This window comes from Carassius gibelio, chromosome B20 (genome assembly GCF_023724105.1).
Source record: "Carassius gibelio isolate Cgi1373 ecotype wild population from Czech Republic chromosome B20, carGib1.2-hapl.c, whole genome shotgun sequence".
NCBI classification, from domain to species: domain Eukaryota; kingdom Metazoa; phylum Chordata; class Actinopteri; order Cypriniformes; family Cyprinidae; genus Carassius; species Carassius gibelio.
In genome coordinates this window covers 25,904,483-25,928,217 of record NC_068415.1, presented here as the reverse complement: position 1 = coordinate 25,928,217, position 23,735 = coordinate 25,904,483, and the positions used below count along the sequence as shown (strand labels likewise).

The window sequence follows — 23,735 nt, the reverse complement described above, 5'->3', positions numbered from 1 at the left end:
CACCTGTGTAGAGAAGGGCCTTCGTGATGCAGAGCTGCTGCTCAACAGAGGGCCACTCAGACAAATCTCTTTTTTCGTGTTCCTCAGAAGAAAGCCACGCAGGCTTGGAATGTCACGGTTGTGGGATAGGTTTAGGTCAAACAATGACTGCTCTTTCATTTCTGCATCAACTATACCTTTAGTGACTGTACTCATGCCTCTTGGCCGCAAAGCCTTGGAAGCGTTGAGTTCCTCCTCAACAGAAACCCACCTAAACAATTGTGAAAAGAGATGCAGTGTTCCCGCCTAGTTTCGAACTGGGGATACGTGATAACCACTACACTACGGAAACCCACTACCTAAAGAAGTCTGAAATCGTTCTGTGCAGGCTCGGCAATATGCGCATAAATGTTAAACCTTCTGAAGCCAACTGTCGGCTCAAAGGTGTTTATACATTTCTTCAAAAGAGGACAACTGTTTCTGCTCGGTTTCGAACAGAGGACCTTTCGCGTGTTAGGCGAACTTGATGACCACTACACTACAGAAACTCCACAGGCTAACGATAGTGCTTTTTGGGAAAATATTTATACTGTGATGTGCCCGAAAGCAAATAGACAATCTGCGTAAGTCCCGCACATAAGAGGACAGAGTTCATTCGGCCTGGCAGTATATGCGGAGTTTCCTGAAACGCTACCCTTAACTTACCTCGGAATTAAACACTTGCAGCGTGATATCAAGCTGAAACCTGCATTCCTGTGCTAGTCTCAAACTAACAAACCCATAGTTTCAAGAGCACAGGAGAAACTCGAAAATGTCTCTTGGTGATTTTTGTTGGTCAAATTGTTGAGTTTCTCCAATCTTCTTGAAACTCACCACAGGGGTAGCACGTGTCCAGACTAGCATGGGAAAGCAAGTTTTAGCTTGATATCTCTTCAGAAAGCTGAGATGTGGACTTGCCACGTACAATCTACCCTATTGTAAAAAAAACAGGCTGATTGTTGTCAGTCGAATTCCGAGGGTTTAACACGTCTGGGTGCTTCGGGAGTAAGTGAGGAGCCACCTGAACAGGTTTATTGGCAGATTCGTTGACCATTGTGTTGAATTTCAAGAAGGTTAGCCATGTGTTAGAAACTGCTACGGCTTGCATCATTTTATCAGGAAATAACACTCCGGTTGGATGTGCTTTAAATTTCGTCAAGGGGACACATAGACTGCTTGTGGTCACAGTCTTTGTATTACCAGTGGACAGAAGGGCAGTTAGTGGTCACATAGGCGGTGAGAGGGACAGACGGGCTGTTTGTGGTGACACAGGTGATTATTGGGACAGAGAGGGCCGGCGCGCAGGGGTCTAAGGACGGCCTGCCACGTACCCCCTTTTAGGCGCCCCTTGAGGCCCTGCCCTTACTTGATGGCCTAGGCGGAAAAAGACCCTTACACAAGAGGACAGATTTCATTCGGCGTGGCAGTCTACGCAGAGTTCCCTAAAATCTCTTCTTTGGTGTTTCTCAGAAGAAAGCCACGCAGGCTTGGAATGTCACAGTTGTGGGTTAGGTTTAGGTCAAACAATATCTGCTCTTTCATTTCTGCATCAACTTTACCTTTAGTGACTGTATTCATGCCTCTTGGCCGCAAAGCCTTGGAAGCGTTGAGTTCCTTCTCAACAGAAACCCACCTGAACGATTTTGACCGTGATAACCTCTACACTATTGAAGCCTGCAGCCAAAGAGGTGTCAGATCTTTTCATCGCAAGCATCGTGGAGCGCGAATCAAATTACAGATTCCGTTGCGCTCTTCAGTCTGCAAATACCTTCTATTTTTAGCAGCAAACCTAGCAATTCTCCAGTTATCTGCGGGACAATCTGCGTAAGTCCCACACACAAGAGGACAGAGTTCATTCGGCCTGGCAGTATATGCAGAGTTTCCTGAAACGCTACCCTTAACTTACCTCGGAATTAAACACTTGCAGTGTGATATCAAGCTGAAATCTGCCTTCCTGTGCTAGTCTCAAACTAACAAACCCAAAGTTTCAAGAGCACAGGAGAAACTCGAAAATGTCTCTTGGTGATTTTTGTTTGTCAAATTGTTGAGTTTCTCCAATCTTACTTGAAACTCACCACAGGGGTAGCACGTGTCCAGACTAGCATGGGAAAGCAAGTTTTAGCTTGATATCTCTTCAGAAAGCTGAGATGTGGACTTGCCACGTACAATCTACCCTATTGTAAAAAAACAGGCTGTTTGTGGTCAGTCGAATTCCGAGGGTTTAACACGTCTGGGTGCTTCGGGAGTAAGTGAGGAGCCACCTGAACAGGTTTATTGGCAGATTCGTTGACCATTGTGTTGAATTTCAAGAAGGTTAGCCATGTGTTAGAAACTGCTACGGCTTGCATCATTTTATCAGGAAATCTCTACACCTGTGTAGAGAAGGGCCTTCGTGATGCAGAGCTGCTGCTCAACAGAGGGCCACTCAGACAAATCTCTTTTTTCGTGTTCCTCAGAAGAAAGCCACGCAGGCTTGGAATGTCACAGTTGTGGGTTAGGTTACAGTCTGCAAATACCTTCTATTTTTAGCAGCAAACCAAGCAATTCTCCAGTTATCTGCGGGAATCCTCTGTGGCCATTTCTTTTTTGCTTTTTTCCCTCTTTCATTTAATATATGTATATTTATATGCTGTACGAAACATTGGATCTTTGAGTGCACCGGCCATCTGTTCATCGAAACTACCAGGTCAAAAGTACAGAGCACTGTCTGCGTGGCTATTACTGCTTCCTAGTGTGGCTTAATAATTATCTCTACACCTGTGTAGAGAAGGACCTTCGTGATGCAGAGCTGCTGCTCAACAGAGGGCCACTCAGACAAATCTATTTTTTCGTGTTCCTCAGAAGAAAGCCACGCAGGCTTGGAATGTCACGGTTGTGGGATAGGTTAAGGTCAAACAATGACTGCTCTTTCATTTCTGCATCAACTATACCTTTAGTGACTGTACTCAAGCCTCTTGGCCGCAAAGCCTTGGAAGCGTTGAGTTCCTCCTCAACAGAAACCCACCTAAACAATTGTGAAAAGAGATGCAGTGTTCCCGCCCAGTTTCGAACTGGGGACCTTTCGCGTGTGAGGCGAACGTGATAACCACTACACTACGGAAACCCACTGCCTAAAGATGTCTGAAATCGTTCTGGGCAGGCTCGGCAATATGCGCATAAACGTTAAACCTTCTGAAGCCAACTGTCGGCTCAAAGGTGTTTATACATTTCTTCAAAAGAGGACAGCTGTTTCTGCTCGGTTTTGAACCGAGGACATTTCGCGTGTTAGGCGAACGTGATGACCACTACACTACAGAAACTCCACAGGCTAACAATAGTGCTTTTTGGGAAAATATTTACACTGTGATGTGCCCGAAAGCAAATAGACAATCTGCGTAAGTCCCACACACAAGAGGGGTTGTGGGTTAGGTTTAGGTCAAACAATATCTGCTCTTTCATTTCTGCATCAACTTTACCTTTAGTGACTGTATTCATGCCTCTTGGCCGCAAAGCCTTGGAAGCGTTGAGTTCCTCCTCAACAGAAACCCACCTGAACGATTTTGACCGTGATAACCTCTACACTATTGAAGCCTGCAGCCAAAGAGGTGTCAGATCTTTTCATCGCAAGCATCGTGGAGCGCGAATCAAATTACAGACTCCGTTGCGCTCTTCAGTCTGCAAATACCTTCTATTTTTAGCAGCAAACCAAGCAATTCTCCAGTTATCTGCGGGAATCCTCTGTGGCCATTTCTTTTTTGCTTTTTTCCCTCTTTCATTTAATATATGTATATTTATATGCTGTACGAAATATTGGATCTTTGAGTGCACCGGCCATCTGTTCATCGAAACTACCAGGTCAAAAGTACAGAGCACTGTCTGCGTGGCTATTACTGCTGCCTAGTGTGGCTTAATAATTATCTCTACACCTGTGTAGAGAAGGGCCTTCGTGATGCAGAGCTGCTGCTCAACAGAGGGCCACTCAGACAAATCTCTTTTTTCGTGTTCCTCAGAAGAAAGCCACGCAGGCTTGGAATTTCACGGTTGTGGGATAGGTTAAGGTCAAAAAATGACTGCTCTTTCATTTGTGCATCAACTATACATTTAGAGACTGTACTCATGCCTCTTGGCCGCAAAGCCTTGGAAGCGTTGAGTTCCTCCTCAACAGAAACCCACCTAAACAATTGTGAAAAGAGATGCAGTGTTCCCGCCCAGTTTCGAACTGGGGACCTTTCGCGTGTGAGGCGAACGTGATAACCACTACACTACGGATACCCACTACCTAAAGAAGTCTGAAATCGTTCTGAGCAGGCTCGGCAATATGCGCATAAACGTTAAACCTTCTGAAGCCAACTGTCGGCTCAAAGGTGTTTATACATTTCTTCAAAAGAGGACAGCTGTTTCTGCTCGGTTTTGAACCGAGGACCTTTCGCGTGTTAGGCGAACATGATGACCACTACACTACAGAAACTCCACAGGCTAACAATAGTGCTTTTTGGGAAAATATTTATACTGTGATGTGCCCGAAAGCAAATAGACAATCTGCGTAAGTCCCACACACAAGAGGACAGAGTTCATTCGGCCTGGCAGTATATGCGGAATTTCCTGAAAGGCTACCCTTAACTTACCTCGGAATTAAACACTTGCAGTGTGATATCAAGCTGAAACCTGCCTTCCTGTGCTAGTCTCAAACTAACAAACCCAAAGTTTCAAGAGCACAGGAGAAACTCGAAAATGTCTCTTGGTGATTTTTGTTGGTCATATTGTTGAGTTTCTCCAATCTTACTTGAAACTCACCACAGGGGTAGCACGTGTCCAGACTAGCATGGGAAAGCAAGTTTTAGCTTGATATCTCTTCAGAAAGCTGAGATTTGGACTTGCCACGTACAATCTACCCTATTGTAAAAAAACAGGCTGTTTGTAGTCAGTCGAATTCCGAGGGTTTAACACGTCTGGGTGCTTCGGGAGTAAGTGAGGAGCCACCTGAACAGGTTTATTGGCAGATTCGTTGACCATTGTGTTGAATTTCAAGAAGGTTAGCCATGTGTTAGAAACTGCTACGGCTTGCATCATTTTATCAGGAAATCTCTACACCTGTGTAGAGAAGGGCCTTCGTGATGCAGAGCTGCTGCTCAACAGAGGGCCACTCAGACAAATCTCTTTTTTCGTGTTCCTCAGAAGAAAGCCAAGCAGGCTTGGAATGTCACGGTTGTGGGATAGTTAGTGGTCACATAGGCGGTGAGAGGGACAGATGGGCTGTTTGTGGTGACACAGGTGATTATTGGGACAGAGAGGGCCGGCGCGCAGGGGTCTAAGGACGGCCTGCCACGTACCCCCTTTTAGGCGCCCCTTGAGGCCCTGCCCTTACTTGATGGCCTAGGCGGAAAAAGACCTTTACACAAGAGGACAGATTTCATTCGGCGTGGCAGTCTACGCAGAGTTCCCTAAAATCTCTTCTTTGGTGTTTCTCAGAAGAAAGCCACGCAGGCTTGGAATGTCAAAGTTGTGGGTTAGGTTTAGGTCAAACAATATCTGCTCTTTCATTTCTGCATCAACTTTACCTTTAGTGACTGTATTCATGCCTCTTGGCCGCAAAGCCTTGGAAGCGTTGAGTTCCTCCTCAACAGAAACCCACCTGAACGATTTTGACCGTGATAACCTCTACACTATTGAAGCCTGCAGCCAAAGAGGTGTCAGATCTTTTCATCGCAAGCATCGTGGAGCGCGAATCAAATTACAGACTCCGTTGCGCTCTTCAGTCTGCAAATACCTTCTATTTTTAGCAGCAAACCAAGCAATTCTCCAGTTATCTGCGGGAATCCTCTGTGGCCATTTCTTTTTTGCTTTTTTCCCTCTTTCATTTAATATATGTATATTTATATGCTGTACGAAATATTGGATCTTTGAGTGCACCGGCCATCTGTTCATCGAAACTACCAGGTCAAAAGTACAGAGCACTGTCTGCGTGGCTATTACTGCTGCCTAGTGTGGCTTAATAATTATCTCTACACCTGTGTAGAGAAGGGCCTTCGTGATGCAGAGCTGCTGCTCAACAGAGGGCCACTCAGACAAATCTCTTTTTTCGTGTTCCTCAGAAGAAAGCCACGCAGGCTTGGAATGTCACGGTTGTGGGATAGGTTTAGGCGGTGAGAGGGACAGATGGGCTGTTTGTGGTGACACAGGTGATCATTGGGACAGACAGGCCCGGCGCGCAGGGGTCTGAGGAGGGCCTGCCATGTACCCCCTTTTAGGCGCCCCTTGAGGCCCTGCCCTTACTTGATGGCCTAGCCGGAAAAAGACCCTTACACAAGAGGACAGAGTTCAATCAAATTACAGATTGCGTTGCGCTCTTCAGTCTGCAAATACCTTCTATTTTTAGCAGCAAACCAAGCAATTCTCCAGTTATCTGCGGGAATCCTCTGTGGCCATTTCTTTTTTGCTTTTTTCCCTCTTTCATTTAATATATGTATATTTATATGCTGTACGAAATATTGGGTCTTTTAGTGCACCGACCATCTGTTCATCGAAACTACCAGGTCAAAAGTACAGAGCACTGTCTTTGTGGCTATTACTGCTGCCTAGTGTGGCTTAATAATTATATCTACACCTGTGTAGAGAAGGGCCTTCGTGATGCAGAGCTGCTGCTCAACAGAGGGCCACTCAGACAAATCTCTTTTTTCGTGTTCCTCAGAAGAAAGCCACGCAGGCTTGGAATGTCACGGTTGTGGGATAGGTTTAGGTCAAACAATGACTGCTCTTTCATTTCTGCATCAACTATACCTTTAGTGACTGTACTCATGCCTCTTGGCCGCAAAGCCTTGGAAGCGTTGAGTTCCTCCTCAACAGAAACCCACCTAAACAATTGTGAAAAGAGATGCAGTGTTCCCGCCTAGTTTCGAACTGGGGATACGTGATAACCACTACACTACGGAAACCCACTACCTAAAGAAGTCTGAAATCGTTCTGTGCAGGCTCGGCAATATGCGCATAAATGTTAAACCTTCTGAAGCCAACTGTCGGCTCAAAGGTGTTTATACATTTCTTCAAAAGAGGACAACTGTTTCTGCTCGGTTTCGAACAGAGGACCTTTCGCGTGTTAGGCGAACTTGATGACCACTACACTACAGAAACTCCACAGGCTAACGATAGTGCTTTTTGGGAAAATATTTATACTGTGATGTGCCCGAAAGCAAATAGACAATCTGCGTAAGTCCCGCACATAAGAGGACAGAGTTCATTCGGCCTGGCAGTATATGCGGAGTTTCCTGAAACGCTACCCTTAACTTACCTCGGAATTAAACACTTGCAGCGTGATATCAAGCTGAAACCTGCATTCCTGTGCTAGTCTCAAACTAACAAACCCATAGTTTCAAGAGCACAGGAGAAACTCGAAAATGTCTCTTGGTGATTTTTGTTGGTCAAATTGTTGAGTTTCTCCAATCTTCTTGAAACTCACCACAGGGGTAGCACGTGTCCAGACTAGCATGGGAAAGCAAGTTTTAGCTTGATATCTCTTCAGAAAGCTGAGATGTGGACTTGCCACGTACAATCTACCCTATTGTAAAAAAAACAGGCTGATTGTTGTCAGTCGAATTCCGAGGGTTTAACACGTCTGGGTGCTTCGGGAGTAAGTGAGGAGCCACCTGAACAGGTTTATTGGCAGATTCGTTGACCATTGTGTTGAATTTCAAGAAGGTTAGCCATGTGTTAGAAACTGCTACGGCTTGCATCATTTTATCAGGAAATAACACTCCGGTTGGATGTGCTTTAAATTTCGTCAAGGGGACACATAGACTGCTTGTGGTCACAGTCTTTGTATTACCAGTGGACAGAAGGGCAGTTAGTGGTCACATAGGCGGTGAGAGGGACAGACGGGCTGTTTGTGGTGACACAGGTGATTATTGGGACAGAGAGGGCCGGCGCGCAGGGGTCTAAGGACGGCCTGCCACGTACCCCCTTTTAGGCGCCCCTTGAGGCCCTGCCCTTACTTGATGGCCTAGGCGGAAAAAGACCCTTACACAAGAGGACAGATTTCATTCGGCGTGGCAGTCTACGCAGAGTTCCCTAAAATCTCTTCTTTGGTGTTTCTCAGAAGAAAGCCACGCAGGCTTGGAATGTCACAGTTGTGGGTTAGGTTTAGGTCAAACAATATCTGCTCTTTCATCTCTGCATCAACTTTACCTTTAGTGACTGTATTCATGCCTCTTGGCCGCAAAGCCTTGGAAGCGTTGAGTTCCTTCTCAACAGAAACCCACCTGAACGATTTTGACCGTGATAACCTCTACACTATTGAAGCCTGCAGCCAAAGAGGTGTCAGATCTTTTCATCGCAAGCATCGTGGAGCGCGAATCAAATTACAGATTCCGTTGCGCTCTTCAGTCTGCAAATACCTTCTATTTTTAGCAGCAAACCTAGCAATTCTCCAGTTATCTGCGGGACAATCTGCGTAAGTCCCACACACAAGAGGACAGAGTTCATTCGGCCTGGCAGTATATGCAGAGTTTCCTGAAACGCTACCCTTAACTTACCTCGGAATTAAACACTTGCAGTGTGATATCAAGCTGAAATCTGCCTTCCTGTGCTAGTCTCAAACTAACAAACCCAAAGTTTCAAGAGCACAGGAGAAACTCGAAAATGTCTCTTGGTGATTTTTGTTTGTCAAATTGTTGAGTTTCTCCAATCTTACTTGAAACTCACCACAGGGGTAGCACGTGTCCAGACTAGCATGGGAAAGCAAGTTTTAGCTTGATATCTCTTCAGAAAGCTGAGATGTGGACTTGCCACGTACAATCTACCCTATTGTAAAAAAACAGGCTGTTTGTGGTCAGTCGAATTCCGAGGGTTTAACACGTCTGGGTGCTTCGGGAGTAAGTGAGGAGCCACCTGAACAGGTTTATTGGCAGATTCGTTGACCATTGTGTTGAATTTCAAGAAGGTTAGCCATGTGTTAGAAACTGCTACGGCTTGCATCATTTTATCAGGAAATCTCTACACCTGTGTAGAGAAGGGCCTTCGTGATGCAGAGCTGCTGCTCAACAGAGGGCCACTCAGACAAATCTCTTTTTTCGTGTTCCTCAGAAGAAAGCCACGCAGGCTTGGAATGTCACAGTTGTGGGTTAGGTTACAGTCTGCAAATACCTTCTATTTTTAGCAGCAAACCAAGCAATTCTCCAGTTATCTGCGCTAATCCTCTGTGGCCATTTCTTTTTTGCTTTTTTCCCTCTTTCATTTAATATATGTATATTTATATGCTGTACGAAACATTGGATCTTTGAGTGCACCGGCCATCTGTTCATCGAAACTACCAGGTCAAAAGTACAGAGCACTGTCTGCGTGGCTATTACTGCTTCCTAGTGTGGCTTAATAATTATCTCTACACCTGTGTAGAGAAGGACCTTCGTGATGCAGAGCTGCTGCTCAACAGAGGGCCACTCAGACAAATCTATTTTTTCGTGTTCCTCAGAAGAAAGCCACGCAGGCTTGGAATGTCACGGTTGTGGGATAGGTTAAGGTCAAACAATGACTGCTCTTTCATTTCTGCATCAACTATACCTTTAGTGACTGTACTCAAGCCTCTTGGCCGCAAAGCCTTGGAAGCGTTGAGTTCCTCCTCAACAGAAACCCACCTAAACAATTGTGAAAAGAGATGCAGTGTTCCCGCCCAGTTTCGAACTGGGGACCTTTCGCGTGTGAGGCGAACGTGATAACCACTACACTACGGAAACCCACTGCCTAAAGATGTCTGAAATCGTTCTGGGCAGGCTCGGCAATATGCGCATAAACGTTAAACCTTCTGAAGCCAACTGTCGGCTCAAAGGTGTTTATACATTTCTTCAAAAGAGGACAGCTGTTTCTGCTCGGTTTTGAACCGAGGACATTTCGCGTGTTAGGCGAACGTGATGACCACTACACTACAGAAACTCCACAGGCTAACAATAGTGCTTTTTGGGAAAATATTTACACTGTGATGTGCCCGAAAGCAAATAGACAATCTGCGTAAGTCCCACACACAAGAGGGGTTGTGGGTTAGGTTTAGGTCAAACAATATCTGCTCTTTCATTTCTGCATCAACTTTACCTTTAGTGACTGTATTCATGCCTCTTGGCCGCAAAGCCTTGGAAGCGTTGAGTTCCTCCTCAACAGAAACCCACCTGAACGATTTTGACCGTGATAACCTCTACACTATTGAAGCCTGCAGCCAAAGAGGTGTCAGATCTTTTCATCGCAAGCATCGTGGAGCGCGAATCAAATTACAGACTCCGTTGCGCTCTTCAGTCTGCAAATACCTTCTATTTTTAGCAGCAAACCAAGCAATTCTCCAGTTATCTGCGGGAATCCTCTGTGGCCATTTCTTTTTTGCTTTTTTCCCTCTTTCATTTAATATATGTATATTTATATGCTGTACGAAATATTGGATCTTTGAGTGCACCGGCCATCTGTTCATCGAAACTACCAGGTCAAAAGTACAGAGCACTGTCTGCGTGGCTATTACTGCTGCCTAGTGTGGCTTAATAATTATCTCTACACCTGTGTAGAGAAGGGCCTTCGTGATGCAGAGCTGCTGCTCAACAGAGGGCCACTCAGACAAATCTCTTTTTTCGTGTTCCTCAGAAGAAAGCCACGCAGGCTTGGAATGTCACGGTTGTGGGATAGGTTAAGGTCAAACAATGACTGCTCTTTCATTTCTGCATCAACTATACCTTTAGAGACTGTACTCATGCCTCTTGGCCGCAAAGCCTTGGAAGCGTTGAGTTCCTCCTCAACAGAAACCCACCTAAACAATTGTGAAAAGAGATGCAGTGTTCCCGCCCAGTTTCGAACTGGGGACCTTTCACGTGTGAGGCGAACGTGATAACCACTACACTACGGAAACCCACTACCTAAAGAAGTCTGAAATCGTTCTGAGCAGGATCGGCAATATGCGCATAAACGTTAAACATTCTGAAGCCAACTGTCAGCTCAAAGGTGTTTATACATTTCTTCAAAAGAGGACAGCTGTTTCTGCTCGGTTTTGAACCGAGGACCTTTCGCGTGTTAGGCGAACGTGATGACCACTACACTACAGAAACTCCACAGGCTAACAATAGTGCTTTTTGGGAAAATATTTATACTGTGATGTGCCCGAAAGCAAATAGACAATCTGCGTAAGTCCCACACACAAGAGGACAGAGTTCATTCGGCCTGGCAGTATATGCGGAGTTTCCTGAAACGCTACCCTTAACTTACCTCGGAATTAAACACTTGCAGTGTGATATCAAGCTGAAACCTGCCTTCCTGTGCTAGTCTCAAACTAACAAACCTAAAGTTTCAAGAGCACAGGAGAAACTCGAAAATGTCTCTTGGTGATTTTTGTTGGTCATATTGTTGAGTTTCTCCAATCTTACTTGAAACTCACCACAGGGGTAGCACGTGTCCAGACTAGCATGGGAAAGCAAGTTTTAGCTTGATATCTCTTCAGAAAGCTGAGATTTGGACTTGCCACGTACAATCTACCCTATTGTAAAAAAACAGGCTGTTTGTGGTCAGTCGAATTCCGAGGGTTTAACACGTCTGGGTGCTTCGGGAGTAAGTGAGGAGCCACCTGAACAGGTTTATTGGCAGATTCGTTGACCATTGTGTTGAATTTCAAGAAGGTTAGCCATGTGTTAGAAACTGCTACGGCTTGCATCATTTTGTCAGGAAATCTCTACACCTGTGTAGAGAAGGGCCTTTGTGATGCAGAGCTGCTGCTCAACAGAGGGCCACTCAGACAAATCTCTTTTTTCGTGTTCCTCAGAAGAAAGCCAAGCAGGCTTGGAATGTCACGGTTGTGGGATAGTTAGTGGTCACATAGGCGGTGAGAGGGACAGATGGGCTGTTTGTGGTGACACAGGTGATTATTGGGACAGAGAGGGCCGGCGCGCAGGGGTCTAAGGACGGCCTGCCACGTACCCCCATTTGGGCGCCCCTTGAGGCCCTGCCCTTACTTGATGGCCTAGGCGGAAAAAGACCCTTACACAAGAGGACAGATTTCATTCGGCGTGGCAGTCTACGCAGAGTTCCCTAAAATCTCTTCTTTGGTGTTTCTCAGAAGAAAGCCACGCAGGCTTGGAATGTCAAAGTTGTGGGTTAGGTTTAGGTCAAACAATATCTGCTCTTTCATTTCTGCATCAACTTTACCTTTAGTGACTGTATTCATGCCTCTTGGCCGCAAAGCCTTGGAAGCGTTGAGTTCCTCCTCAACAGAAACCCACCTGAACGATTTTGACCGTGATAACCTCTACACTATTGAAGCCTGCAGCCAAAGAGGTGTCAGATCTTTTCATCGCAAGCATCGTGGAGCGCGAATCAAATTACAGACTCCGTTGCGCTCTTCAGTCTGCAAATACCTTCTATTTTTAGCAGCAAACCAAGCAATTCTCCAGTTATCTGCGGGAATCCTCTGTGGCCATTTCTTTTTTGCTTTTTTCCCTCTTTCATTTAATATATGTATATTTATATGCTGTACGAAATATTGGATCTTTGAGTGCACCGGCCATCTGTTCATCGAAACTACCAGGTCAAAAGTACAGAGCACTGTCTGCGTGGCTATTACTGCTGCCTAGTGTGGCTTAATAATTATCTCTACACCTGTGTAGAGAAGGGCCTTCGTGATGCAGAGCTGCTGCTCAACAGAGGGCCACTCAGACAAATCTCTTTTTTCGTGTTCCTCAGAAGAAAGCCACGCAGGCTTGGAATTTCACGGTTGTGGGATAGGTTAAGGTCAAAAAATGACTGCTCTTTCATTTGTGCATCAACTATACCTTTAGAGACTGTACTCATGCCTCTTGGCCGCAAAGCCTTGGAAGCGTTGAGTTCCTCCTCAACAGAAACCCACCTAAACAATTGTGAAAAGAGATGCAGTGTTCCCGCCCAGTTTCGAACTGGGGACCTTTCGCGTGTGAGGCGAACGTGATAACCACTACACTACGGAAACCCACTACCTAAAGAAGTCTGAAATCGTTCTGAGCAGGCTCGGCAATATGCGCATAAACGTTAAACCTTCTGAAGCCAACTGTCGGCTCAAAGGTGTTTATACATTTCTTCAAAAGAGGACAGCTGTTTCTGCTCGGTTTTGAACCGAGGACCTTTCGCGTGTTAGGCGAACATGATGACCACTACACTACAGAAACTCCACAGGCTAACAATAGTGCTTTTTGGGAAAATATTTATACTGTGATGTGCCCGAAAGCAAATAGACAATCTGCGTAAGTCCCACACACAAGAGGACAGAGTTCATTCGGCCTGGCAGTATATGCGGAATTTCCTGAAAGGCTACCCTTAACTTACCTCGGAATTAAACACTTGCAGTGTGATATCAAGCTGAAACCTGCCTTCCTGTGCTAGTCTCAAACTAACAAACCCAAAGTTTCAAGAGCACAGGAGAAACTCGAAAATGTCTCTTGGTGATTTTTGTTGGTCATATTGTTGAGTTTCTCCAATCTTACTTGAAACTCACCACAGGGGTAGCACGTGTCCAGACTAGCATGGGAAAGCAAGTTTTAGCTTGATATCTCTTCAGAAAGCTGAGATTTGGACTTGCCACGTACAATCTACCCTATTGTAAAAAAACAGGCTGTTTGTAGTCAGTCGAATTCCGAGGGTTTAACACGTCTGGGTGCTTCGGGAGTAAGTGAGGAGCCACCTGAACAGGTTTATTGGCAGATTCGTTGACCATTGTGTTGAATTTCAAGAAGGTTAGCCATGTGTTAGAAACTGCTACGGCTTGCATCATTTTATCAGGAAATCTCTACACCTGTGTAGAGAAGGGCCTTCGTGATGCAGAGCTGCTGCTCAACAGAGGGCCACTCAGACAAATCTCTTTTTTCGTGTTCCTCAGAAGAAAGCCAAGCAGGCTTGGAATGTCACGGTTGTGGGATAGTTAGTGGTCACATAGGCGGTGAGAGGGACAGATGGGCTGTTTGTGGTGACACAGGTGATTATTGGGACAGAGAGGGCCGGCGCGCAGGGGTCTAAGGACGGCCTGCCACGTACCCCCTTTTAGGCGCCCCTTGAGGCCCTGCCCTTACTTGATGGCCTAGGCGGAAAAAGACCTTTACACAAGAGGACAGATTTCATTCGGCGTGGCAGTCTACGCAGAGTTCCCTAAAATCTCTTCTTTGGTGTTTCTCAGAAGAAAGCCACGCAGGCTTGGAATGTCAAAGTTGTGGGTTAGGTTTAGGTCAAACAATATCTGCTCTTTCATTTCTGCATCAACTTTACCTTTAGTGACTGTATTCATGCCTCTTGGCCGCAAAGCCTTGGAAGCGTTGAGTTCCTCCTCAACAGAAACCCACCTGAACGATTTTGACCGTGATAACCTCTACACTATTGAAGCCTGCAGCCAAAGAGGTGTCAGATCTTTTCATCGCAAGCATCGTGGAGCGCGAATCAAATTACAGACTCCGTTGCGCTCTTCAGTCTGCAAATACCTTCTATTTTTAGCAGCAAACCAAGCAATTCTCCAGTTATCTGCGGGAATCCTCTGTGGCCATTTCTTTTTTGCTTTTTTCCCTCTTTCATTTAATATATGTATATTTATATGCTGTACGAAATATTGGATCTTTGAGTGCACCGGCCATCTGTTCATCGAAACTACCAGGTCAAAAGTACAGAGCACTGTCTGCGTGGCTATTACTGCTGCCTAGTGTGGCTTAATAATTATCTCTACACCTGTGTAGAGAAGGGCCTTCGTGATGCAGAGCTGCTGCTCAACAGAGGGCCACTCAGACAAATCTCTTTTTTCGTGTTCCTCAGAAGAAAGCCACGCAGGCTTGGAATGTCACGGTTGTGGGATAGGTTAAGGTCAAACAATGACTGCTCTTTCATTTCTGCATCAACTATACCTTTAGAGACTGTACTCATGCCTCTTGGCCGCAAAGCCTTGGAAGCGTTGAGTTCCTCCTCAACAGAAACCCACCTAAACAATTGTGAAAAGAGATGCAGTGTTCCCACCCAGTTTCGAACTGGGGACCTTTCGCGTGTGAGGCGAACGTGATAACCACTACACTACGGAAACCCACTACCTAAAGAAGTCTGAAATCGTTCTGAGCAGGATCGGCAATATGCGCATAAACGTTAAACATTCTGAAGCCAACTGTCAGCTCAAAGGTGTTTATACATTTCTTCAAAAGAGGACAGCTGTTTCTGCTCGGTTTTGAACCGAGGACCTTTCGCGTGTTAGGCGAACGTGATGACCACTACACTACAGAAACTCCACAGGCTAACAATAGTGCTTTTTGGGAAAATATTTATACTGTGATGTGCCCGAAAGCAAATAGACAATCTGCGTAAGTCCCACACACAAGAGGACAGAGTTCATTCGGCCTGGCAGTATATGCGGAGTTTCCTGAAACGCTACCCTTAACTTACCTCGGAATTAAACACTTGCAGTGTGATATCAAGCTGAAACCTGCCTTCGTGTGCTAGTCTCAAACTAACAAACCCAAAGTTTCAAGAGCACAGGAGAAACTCGAAAATGTCTCTTGGTGATTTTTGTTGGTCATATTGTTGAGTTTCTCCAATCTTACTTGAAACTCACCACAGGGGTAGCACGTGTCCAGACTAGCATGGGAAAGCAAGTTTTAGCTTGATATCTCTTCAGAAAGCTGAGATTTGGACTTGCCACGTACAATCTACCCTATTGTAAAAAAACAGGCTGTTTGTGGTCAGTCGAATTCCGAGGGTTTAACACGTCTGGGTGCTTCGGGAGTAAGTGAGGAGCCACCTGAACAGGTTTATTGGCAGATTCGTTGACCATTGTGTTGAATTTCAAGAAGGTTAGCCATGTGTTAGAAACTGCTACGGCTTGCATCATTTTATCAGGAAATCTCTACACCTGTGTAGAGAAGGGCCTTCGTGATGCAGAGCTGCTGCTCAACAGAGGGCCACTCAGACAAATCTCTTTTTTCGTGTTCCTCAGAAGAAAGCCAAGCAGGCTTGGAATGTCACGGTTGTGGGATAGTTAGTGGTCACATAGGCGGTGAGAGGGACAGATGGGCTGTTTGTGGTGACACAGGTGATTATTGGGACAGAGAGGGCCGGCGCGCAGGGGTCTAAGGACGGCCTGCCACGTACCCCCATTTGGGCGCCCCTTGAGGCCCTGCCCTTACTTGATGGCCTAGGCGGAAAAAGACCCTTACACAAGAGGACAGATTTCATTCGGCGTGGCAGTCTACGCAGAGTTCCCTAAAATCTCTTCTTTGGTGTTTCTCAGAAGAAAGCCACGCAGGCTTGGAATGTCAAAGTTGTGGGTTAGGTTTAGGTCAAACAATATCTGCTCTTTCATTTCTGCATCAACTTTACCTTTAGTGACTGTATTCATGCCTCTTGGCCGCAAAGCCTTGGAAGCGTTGAGTTCCTCCTCAACAGAAACCCACCTGAACGATTTTGACCGTGATAACCTCTACACTATTGAAGCCTGCAGCCAAAGAGGTGTCAGATCTTTTCATCGCAAGCATCGTGGAGCGCGAATCAAATTACAGACTCCGTTGCGCTCTTCAGTCTGCAAATACCTTCTATTTTTAGCAGCAAACCAAGCAATTCTCCAGTTATCTGCGGGAATCCTCTGTGGCCATTTCTTTTTTGCTTTTTTCCCTCTTTCATTTAATATATGTATATTTATATGCTGTACGAAATATTGGATCTTTGAGTGCACCGGCCATCTGTTCATCGAAACTACCAGGTCAAAAGTACAGAGCACTGTCTGCGTGGCTATTACTGCTGCCTAGTGTGGCTTAATAATTATCTCTACACCTGTGTAGAGAAGGGCCTTCGTGATGCAGAGCTGCTGCTCAACAGAGGGCCACTCAGACAAATCTCTTTTTTCGTGTTCCTCAGAAGAAAGCCACGCAGGCTTGGAATTTCACGGTTGTGGGATAGGTTAAGGTCAAAAAATGACTGCTCTTTCATTTGTGCATCAACTATACCTTTAGAGACTGTACTCATGCCTCTTGGCCGCAAAGCCTTGGAAGCGTTGAGTTCCTCCTCAACAGAAACCCACCTAAACAATTGTGAAAAGAGATGCAGTGTTCCCGCCCAGTTTCGAACTGGGGACCTTTCGCGTGTGAGGCGAACGTGATAACCACTACACTACGGAAACCCACTACCTAAAGAAGTCTGAAATCGTTCTGAGCAGGCTCGGCAATATGCGCATAAACGTTAAACCTTCTGAAGCCAACTGTCGGCTCAAAGGTGTTTATACATTTCTTCAAAAGAGGACAGCTGTTTCTGCTCGGTTTTGAACCGAGGACCTTTCGCGTGTTAGGCGAACATGATGACCACTACACTACAGAAACTCCACAGGCTAACAATAGTGCTTTTTGGGAAAATATTTATACTGTGATGTGCCCGAAAGCAAATAGACAATCTGCGTAAGTCCCACACACAAGAGGACAGAGTTCATTCGGCCTGGCAGTATATGCGGAATTTCCTGAAAGGCTACCCTTAACTTACCTCGGAATTAAACACTTGCAGTGTGATATCAAGCTGAAACCTGCCTTCCTGTGCTAGTCTCAAACTAACAAACCCAAAGTTTCAAGAGCACAGGAGAAACTCGAAAATGTCTCTTGGTGATTTTTGTTGGTCATATTGTTGAGTTTCTCCAATCTTACTTGAAACTCACCACAGGGGTAGCACGTGTCCAGACTAGCATGGGAAAGCAAGTTTTAGCTTGATATCTCTTCAGAAAGCTGAGATTTGGACTTGCCACGTACAATCTACCCTATTGTAAAAAAACAGGCTGTTTGTAGTCAGTCGAATTCCGAGGGTTTAACACGTCTGGGTGCTTCGGGAGTAAGTGAGGAGCCACCTGAACAGGTTTATTGGCAGATTCGTTGACCATTGTGTTGAATTTCAAGAAGGTTAGCCATGTGTTAGAAACTGCTACGGCTTGCATCATTTTATCAGGAAATCTCTACACCTGTGTAGAGAAGGGCCTTCGTGATGCAGAGCTGCTGCTCAACAGAGGGCCACTCAGACAAATCTCTTTTTTCGTGTTCCTCAGAAGAAAGCCAAGCAGGCTTGGAATGTCACGGTTGTGGGATAGTTAGTGGTCACATAGGCGGTGAGAGGGACAGATGGGCTGTTTGTGGTGACACAGGTGATTATTGGGACAGAGAGGGCCGGCGCGCAGGGGTCTAAGGACGGCCTGCCACGTACCCCCTTTTAGGCGCCCCTTGAGGCCCTGCCCTTACTTGATGGCCTAGGCGGAAAAAGACCTTTACACAAGAGGACAGATTTCATTCGGCGTGGCAGTCTACGCAGAGTTCCCTAAAATCTCTTCTTTGGTGTTTCTCAGAAGAAAGCCACGCAGGCTTGGAATGTCAAAGTTGTGGGTTAGGTTTAGGTCAAACAATATCTGCTCTTTCATTTCTGCATCAACTTTACCTTTAGTGACTGTATTCATGCCTCTTGGCCGCAAAGCCTTGGAAGCGTTGAGTTCCTCCTCAACAGAAACCCACCTGAACGATTTTGACCGTGATAACCTCTACACTATTGAAGCCTGCAGCCAAAGAGGTGTCAGATCTTTTCATCGCAAGCATCGTGGAGCGCGAATCAAATTACAGACTCCGTTGCGCTCTTCAGTCTGCAAATACCTTCTATTTTTAGCAGCAAACCAAGCAATTCTCCAGTTATCTGCGGGAATCCTCTGTGGCCATTTCTTTTTTGCTTTTTTCCCTCTTTCATTTAATATATGTATATTTATATGCTGTACGAAATATTGGATCTTTGAGTGCACCGGCCATCTGTTCATCGAAACTACCAGGTCAAAAGTACAGAGCACTGTCTGCGTGGCTATTACTGCTGCCTAGTGTGGCTTAATAATTATCTCTACACCTGTGTAGAGAAGGGCCTTCGTGATGCAGAGCTGCTGCTCAACAGAGGGCCACTCAGACAAATCTCTTTTTTCGTGTTCCTCAGAAGAAAGCCACGCAGGCTTGGAATGTCACGGTTGTGGGATAGGTTAAGGTCAAACAATGACTGCTCTTTCATTTCTGCATCAACTATACCTTTAGAGACTGTACTCATGCCTCTTGGCCGCAAAGCCTTGGAAGCGTTGAGTTCCTCCTCAACAGAAACCCACCTAAACAATTGTGAAAAGAGATGCAGTGTTCCCGCCCAGTTTCGAACTGGGGACCTTTCGCGTGTGAGGCGAACGTGATAACCACTACACTACGGAAACCCACTACCTAAAGAAGTCTGAAATCGTTCTGAGCAGGCTCGGCAATATGCGCATAAACGTTAAACCTTCTGAAGCCAACTGTCGGCTCAAAGGTGTTTATACATTTCTTCAAAAGAGGACAGCTGTTTCTGCTCGGTTTCGAACCGAGGACCTTTCGCGTGTTAGGCGAACGTGATGACCACTACACTACAGAAACTCCACAGGCTAACAATAGTGCTTTTTGGGAAAATATTTATACTGTGATGTGCCCGAAAGCAAATAGACAATCTGCGTAAGTCCCACACACAAGAGGACAGAGTTCATTCGGCCTGGCAGTATATGCGGAGTTTCCTGAAAGGCTACCCTTAACTTACCTCGGAATTAAACACTTGCAGTGTGATATCAAGCTGAAACCTGCCTTCCTGTGCTAGTCTCAAACTAACAAACCCAAAGTTTCAAGAGCACAGGAGAAACTCGAAAATGTCTCTTGGTGATTTTTGTTGGTCATATTGTTGAGTTTCTCCAATCTTACTTGAAACTCACCACAGGGGTAGCACGTGTCCAGACTAGCATGGGAAAGCAAGTTTTAGCTTGATATCTCTTCAGAAAGCTGAGATTTGGACTTGCCACGTACAATCTACCCTATTGTAAAAAAACAGGCTGTTTGTGGTCAGTCGAATTCCGAGGGTTTAACACGTCTGGGTGCTTCGGGAGTAAGTGAGGAGCCACCTGAACAGGTTTATTGGCAGATTCGTTGACCATTGTGTTGAATTTCAAGAAGGTTAGCCATGTGTTAGAAACTGCTACGGCTTGCATCATTTTATCAGGAAATCTCTACACCTGTGTAGAGAAGGGCCTTCGTGATGCAGAGCTGCTGCTCAACAGAGGGCCACTCAGACAAATCTCTTTTTTCGTGTTCCTCAGAAGAAAGCCAAGCAGGCTTGGAATGTCACGGTTGTGGGATAGTTAGTGGTCACATAGGCGGTGAGAGGGACAGATGGGCTGTTTGTGGTGACACAGGTGATTATTGGGACAGAGAGGGCCGGCGCGCAGGGGTCTAAGGACGGCCTGCCACGTACCCCCTTTTAGGCGCCCCTTGAGGCCCTGCCCTTACTTGATGGCCTAGGCGGAAAAAGACCCTTACACAAGAGGACAGATTTCATTCGGCGTGGCAGTCTACGCAGAGTTCCCTAAAATCTCTTCTTTGGTGTTTCTCAGAAGAAAGCCACGCAGGCTTGGAATGTCAAAGTTGTGGGTTAGGTTTAGGTCAAACAATATCTGCTCTTTCATTTCGTCATCAAATTTACCTTTAGTGACTGTATTCATGCCTCTTGGCCGCAAAGCCTTGGAAGCATTGAGTTCCTCCTCAACAGAAACCCACCTGAACGATTTTGACCGTGATAACCTCTACACTATTGAAGCCTGCAGCCAAAGAGGTGTCAGATCTTTTCATCGCAAGCATCGTGGAGCGCGAATCAAATTACAGACTCCGTTGCGCTCTTCAGTCTGCAAATACCTTCTATTTTTAGCAGCAAACCAAGCAATTCTCCAGTTATCTGCGGGAATCCTCTGTGGCCATTTCTTTTTTGCTTTTTTCCCTCTTTCATTTAATATATGTATATTTATATGCTGTATGAAATATTGGATCTTTGAGTGCACCGGCCATCTGTTCATCGAAACTACCAGGTCAAAAGTACAGAGCACTGTCTGCGTGGCTATTACTGCTGCCTAGTGTGGCTTAATAATTATCTCTACACCTGTGTAGAGAAGGGCCTTCGTGATGCAGAGCTGCTGCTCAACAGAGGGCCACTCAGACAAATCTCTTTTTTCGTGTTCCTCAGAAGAAAGCCACGCAGGCTTGGAATGTCACGGTTGTGGGATAGGTTAAGGTCAAACAATGACTGCTCTTTCATTTCTGCATCAACTATACCTTTAGAGACTGTACTCATGCCTCTTGGCCGCAAAGCCTTGGAAGCGTTGAGTTCCTCCTCAACAGAAACCCACCTAAACAATTGTGAAAAGAGATGCAGTGTTCCCGCCCAGTTTCGAACTGGGGACCTTTCGCGTGTGAGGCGAACGTGATAACCACTACACTACGGAAACCCACTACCTAAAGAAGTCTGAAATCGTTCTGAGCAGGCTCGGCAATATGCGCATAAACGTTAAACCTTCTGAAGCCAACTGTCGGCTCAAAGGTGTTTATACATTTCTTCAAAAGAGGACAGCTGTTTCTGCTCGGTTTCGAACCGAGGACCTTTCGCGTGTTAGGCGAACGTGATGACCACTACACTACAGAAACTCCACAGGCTAACAATAGTGCTTTTTGGGAAAATATTTATACTGTGATGTGCCCGAAAGCAAATAGACAATCTGCTTAAGTCCCACACACAAGAGGACAGAGTTCATTCGGTCTGGCAGTATATGCAGAGTTTCCTGAAACGCTACCCTTAACTTACCTCGGAATTAAACACTTGCAGCGTGATATCAAGCTGAAACCTGCCTTCCTGTGCTAGTCTCAAACTAACAAACCCAAAGTTTCAAGAGCACAGGAGAAACTCGAAAATGTCTCTTGGTGATTTTTGTTGGTCAAATTGTAGAGTTTCTCCATTCTTCTTGAAACTCACCACAGGGGTAGCACGTGTCCAGACTAGCATGGGAAAGCAAGTTTTAGCTTGATATCTCTTCAGAAAGCTGAGATGTGGACTTGCCACGTACAATCTACCCTATTGTAAAAAAACAGGCTGTTTGTGGTCAGTCGAATTCCGAGGGTTTAACACGTCTGGGTGCTTCGGGAGTGAGTGAGGAGCCACCTGAACAGGTTTATTGGCAGATTCGTTGACCATTGTGTTGAATTTCAAGAAGGTTAGCCATGTGTTAGAAACTGCTACGGCTTGCATCATTTTATCAGGAAATCTCTACACCTGTGTAGAGAAGGGCCTTCGTGATGCAGAGCTGCTGCTCAACAGAGGGCCACTCAGACAAATCTCTTTTTTCGTGTTCCTCAGAAGAAAGCCAAGCAGGCTTGGAATGTCACGGTTGTGGGATAGTTAGTGGTCACATAGGCGGTGAGAGGGACAGATGGGCTGTTTGTGGTGACACAGGTGATTATTGGGACAGAGAGGGCCGGCGCGCAGGGGTCTAAGGACGGCCTGCCACGTACCCCCTTTTAGGCGCCCCTTGAGGCCCTGCCCTTACTTGATGGCCTAGGCGGAAAAAGACCCTTACACAAGAGGACAGATTTCATTCGGCGTGGCAGTCTACGCAGAGTTCCCTAAAATCTCTTCTTTGGTGTTTCTCAGAAGAAAGCCACGCAGGCTTGGAATGTCACAGTTGTGGGTTAGGTTTAGGTCAAACAATATCTGCTCTTTCATTTCTGCATCAACTTTACCTTTAGTGACTGTATTCATGCCTCTTGGCCGCAAAGCCTTGGAAGCGTTGAGTTCCTCCTCAACAGAAACCCACCTGAACGATTTTGACCGTGATAACCTCTACACTATTGAAGCCTGCAGCCAAAGAGGTGTCAGATCTTTTCATCGCAAGCATCGTGGAGCGCGAATCAAATTACAGATTCCGTTGCGCTCTTCAGTCTGCAAATACCTTCTATTTTTAGCAGCAAACCAAGCAATTCTCCAGTTATCTGCGGGAATCCTCTGTGGCCATTTCTTTTTTGCTTTTTCCCTCTTTCATTTAATATATGTATATTTATATGCTGTACGAAATATTGGATCTTTGAGTGCACCGGCCATCTGTTCATCGAAACTACCAGGTCAAAAGTACAGAGCACTGTCTGCGTGGCTATTACTGCTGCCTAGTGTGGCTTAATAATTATCTCTACACCTGTGTAGAGAAGGGCCTTCGTGATGCAGAGCTGCTGCTCAACAGAGGGCCACTCAGACAAATCTCTTTTTTCGTGTTCCTCAGAAGAAAGCCACGCAGGCTTGGAATGTCACGGTTGTGGGATAGGTTAAGGTCAAACAATGACTGCTCTTTCATTTCTGCATCAACTATACCTTTAGTGACTGTACTCAAGCCTCTTGGCCGCAAAGCCTTGGAAGCGTTGAGTTCCTCCTCAACAGAAACCCACCTAAACAATTGTGAAAAGAGATGCAGTGTTCCCGCCCAGTTTCGAACTGGGGACCTTTCGCGTGTGAGGCGAACGTGATAACCACTACACTACGGAAACCCACTGCCTAAAGATGTCTGAAATCGTTCTGGGCAGGCTCGGCAATATGCGCATAAACGTTAAACCTTCTGAAGCCAACTGTCGGCTCAAAGGTGTTTATACATTTCTTCAAAAGAGGACAGCTGTTTCTGCTCGGTTTTGAACCGAGGACATTTCGCGTGTTAGGCGAACGTGATGACCACTACACTACAGAAACTCCACAGGCTAACAATAGTGCTTTTTGGGAAAATATTTACACTGTGATGTGCCCGAAAGCAAATAGACAATCTGCGTAAGTCCCACACACAAGAGGGGTTGTGGGTTAGGTTTAGGTCAAACAATATCTGCTCTTTCATTTCTGCATCAACTTTACCTTTAGTGACTGTATTCATGCCTCTT

At 45.8% G+C, this 23,735-nt stretch overlaps 22 non-coding genes across 22 annotated transcripts; all 22 read right to left on the bottom strand.

The window, feature by feature from the left end:
- Positions 1-454: 454 nt before the first annotated feature.
- Positions 455-527, bottom strand: trnav-aac (transfer RNA valine (anticodon AAC)). Its single transcript has one exon. It is a non-coding gene; the product is annotated as a tRNA-Val (tRNA).
- Positions 528-3,048: 2,521 nt separating this feature from the next.
- trnav-cac (transfer RNA valine (anticodon CAC)) lies at positions 3,049-3,121 on the bottom strand. Its single transcript has one exon. It is a non-coding gene; the product is annotated as a tRNA-Val (tRNA).
- Positions 3,122-3,244: 123 nt separating this feature from the next.
- Positions 3,245-3,317, bottom strand: trnav-aac (transfer RNA valine (anticodon AAC)). Its single transcript has one exon. It is a non-coding gene; the product is annotated as a tRNA-Val (tRNA).
- Positions 3,318-4,196: 879 nt separating this feature from the next.
- trnav-cac (transfer RNA valine (anticodon CAC)) lies at positions 4,197-4,269 on the bottom strand. Its single transcript has one exon. It is a non-coding gene; the product is annotated as a tRNA-Val (tRNA).
- Positions 4,270-4,392: 123 nt separating this feature from the next.
- Positions 4,393-4,465, bottom strand: trnav-aac (transfer RNA valine (anticodon AAC)). Its single transcript has one exon. It is a non-coding gene; the product is annotated as a tRNA-Val (tRNA).
- Positions 4,466-7,052: 2,587 nt separating this feature from the next.
- trnav-aac (transfer RNA valine (anticodon AAC)) lies at positions 7,053-7,125 on the bottom strand. Its single transcript has one exon. It is a non-coding gene; the product is annotated as a tRNA-Val (tRNA).
- A 2,521-nt stretch (positions 7,126-9,646) lies between these two features.
- On the bottom strand, positions 9,647-9,719 carry trnav-cac (transfer RNA valine (anticodon CAC)). The gene has a single exon. It is a non-coding gene; the product is annotated as a tRNA-Val (tRNA).
- Positions 9,720-9,842: 123 nt separating this feature from the next.
- On the bottom strand, positions 9,843-9,915 carry trnav-aac (transfer RNA valine (anticodon AAC)). The gene has a single exon. It is a non-coding gene; the product is annotated as a tRNA-Val (tRNA).
- An 879-nt stretch (positions 9,916-10,794) lies between these two features.
- Positions 10,795-10,867, bottom strand: trnav-cac (transfer RNA valine (anticodon CAC)). The gene has a single exon. It is a non-coding gene; the product is annotated as a tRNA-Val (tRNA).
- A 123-nt stretch (positions 10,868-10,990) lies between these two features.
- trnav-aac (transfer RNA valine (anticodon AAC)) lies at positions 10,991-11,063 on the bottom strand. The gene has a single exon. It is a non-coding gene; the product is annotated as a tRNA-Val (tRNA).
- A 1,813-nt stretch (positions 11,064-12,876) lies between these two features.
- On the bottom strand, positions 12,877-12,949 carry trnav-cac (transfer RNA valine (anticodon CAC)). The gene has a single exon. It is a non-coding gene; the product is annotated as a tRNA-Val (tRNA).
- Positions 12,950-13,072: 123 nt separating this feature from the next.
- On the bottom strand, positions 13,073-13,145 carry trnav-aac (transfer RNA valine (anticodon AAC)). The gene has a single exon. It is a non-coding gene; the product is annotated as a tRNA-Val (tRNA).
- Positions 13,146-14,958: 1,813 nt separating this feature from the next.
- Positions 14,959-15,031, bottom strand: trnav-cac (transfer RNA valine (anticodon CAC)). Its single transcript has one exon. It is a non-coding gene; the product is annotated as a tRNA-Val (tRNA).
- A 123-nt stretch (positions 15,032-15,154) lies between these two features.
- Positions 15,155-15,227, bottom strand: trnav-aac (transfer RNA valine (anticodon AAC)). Its single transcript has one exon. It is a non-coding gene; the product is annotated as a tRNA-Val (tRNA).
- Positions 15,228-17,040: 1,813 nt separating this feature from the next.
- Positions 17,041-17,113, bottom strand: trnav-cac (transfer RNA valine (anticodon CAC)). The gene has a single exon. It is a non-coding gene; the product is annotated as a tRNA-Val (tRNA).
- Positions 17,114-17,236: 123 nt separating this feature from the next.
- Positions 17,237-17,309, bottom strand: trnav-aac (transfer RNA valine (anticodon AAC)). The gene has a single exon. It is a non-coding gene; the product is annotated as a tRNA-Val (tRNA).
- Positions 17,310-19,122: 1,813 nt separating this feature from the next.
- On the bottom strand, positions 19,123-19,195 carry trnav-cac (transfer RNA valine (anticodon CAC)). The gene has a single exon. It is a non-coding gene; the product is annotated as a tRNA-Val (tRNA).
- A 123-nt stretch (positions 19,196-19,318) lies between these two features.
- trnav-aac (transfer RNA valine (anticodon AAC)) lies at positions 19,319-19,391 on the bottom strand. Its single transcript has one exon. It is a non-coding gene; the product is annotated as a tRNA-Val (tRNA).
- Positions 19,392-21,204: 1,813 nt separating this feature from the next.
- Positions 21,205-21,277, bottom strand: trnav-cac (transfer RNA valine (anticodon CAC)). Its single transcript has one exon. It is a non-coding gene; the product is annotated as a tRNA-Val (tRNA).
- A 123-nt stretch (positions 21,278-21,400) lies between these two features.
- On the bottom strand, positions 21,401-21,473 carry trnav-aac (transfer RNA valine (anticodon AAC)). Its single transcript has one exon. It is a non-coding gene; the product is annotated as a tRNA-Val (tRNA).
- A 1,811-nt stretch (positions 21,474-23,284) lies between these two features.
- trnav-cac (transfer RNA valine (anticodon CAC)) lies at positions 23,285-23,357 on the bottom strand. The gene has a single exon. It is a non-coding gene; the product is annotated as a tRNA-Val (tRNA).
- Positions 23,358-23,480: 123 nt separating this feature from the next.
- Positions 23,481-23,553, bottom strand: trnav-aac (transfer RNA valine (anticodon AAC)). Its single transcript has one exon. It is a non-coding gene; the product is annotated as a tRNA-Val (tRNA).
- Positions 23,554-23,735: the final 182 nt, after the last annotated feature.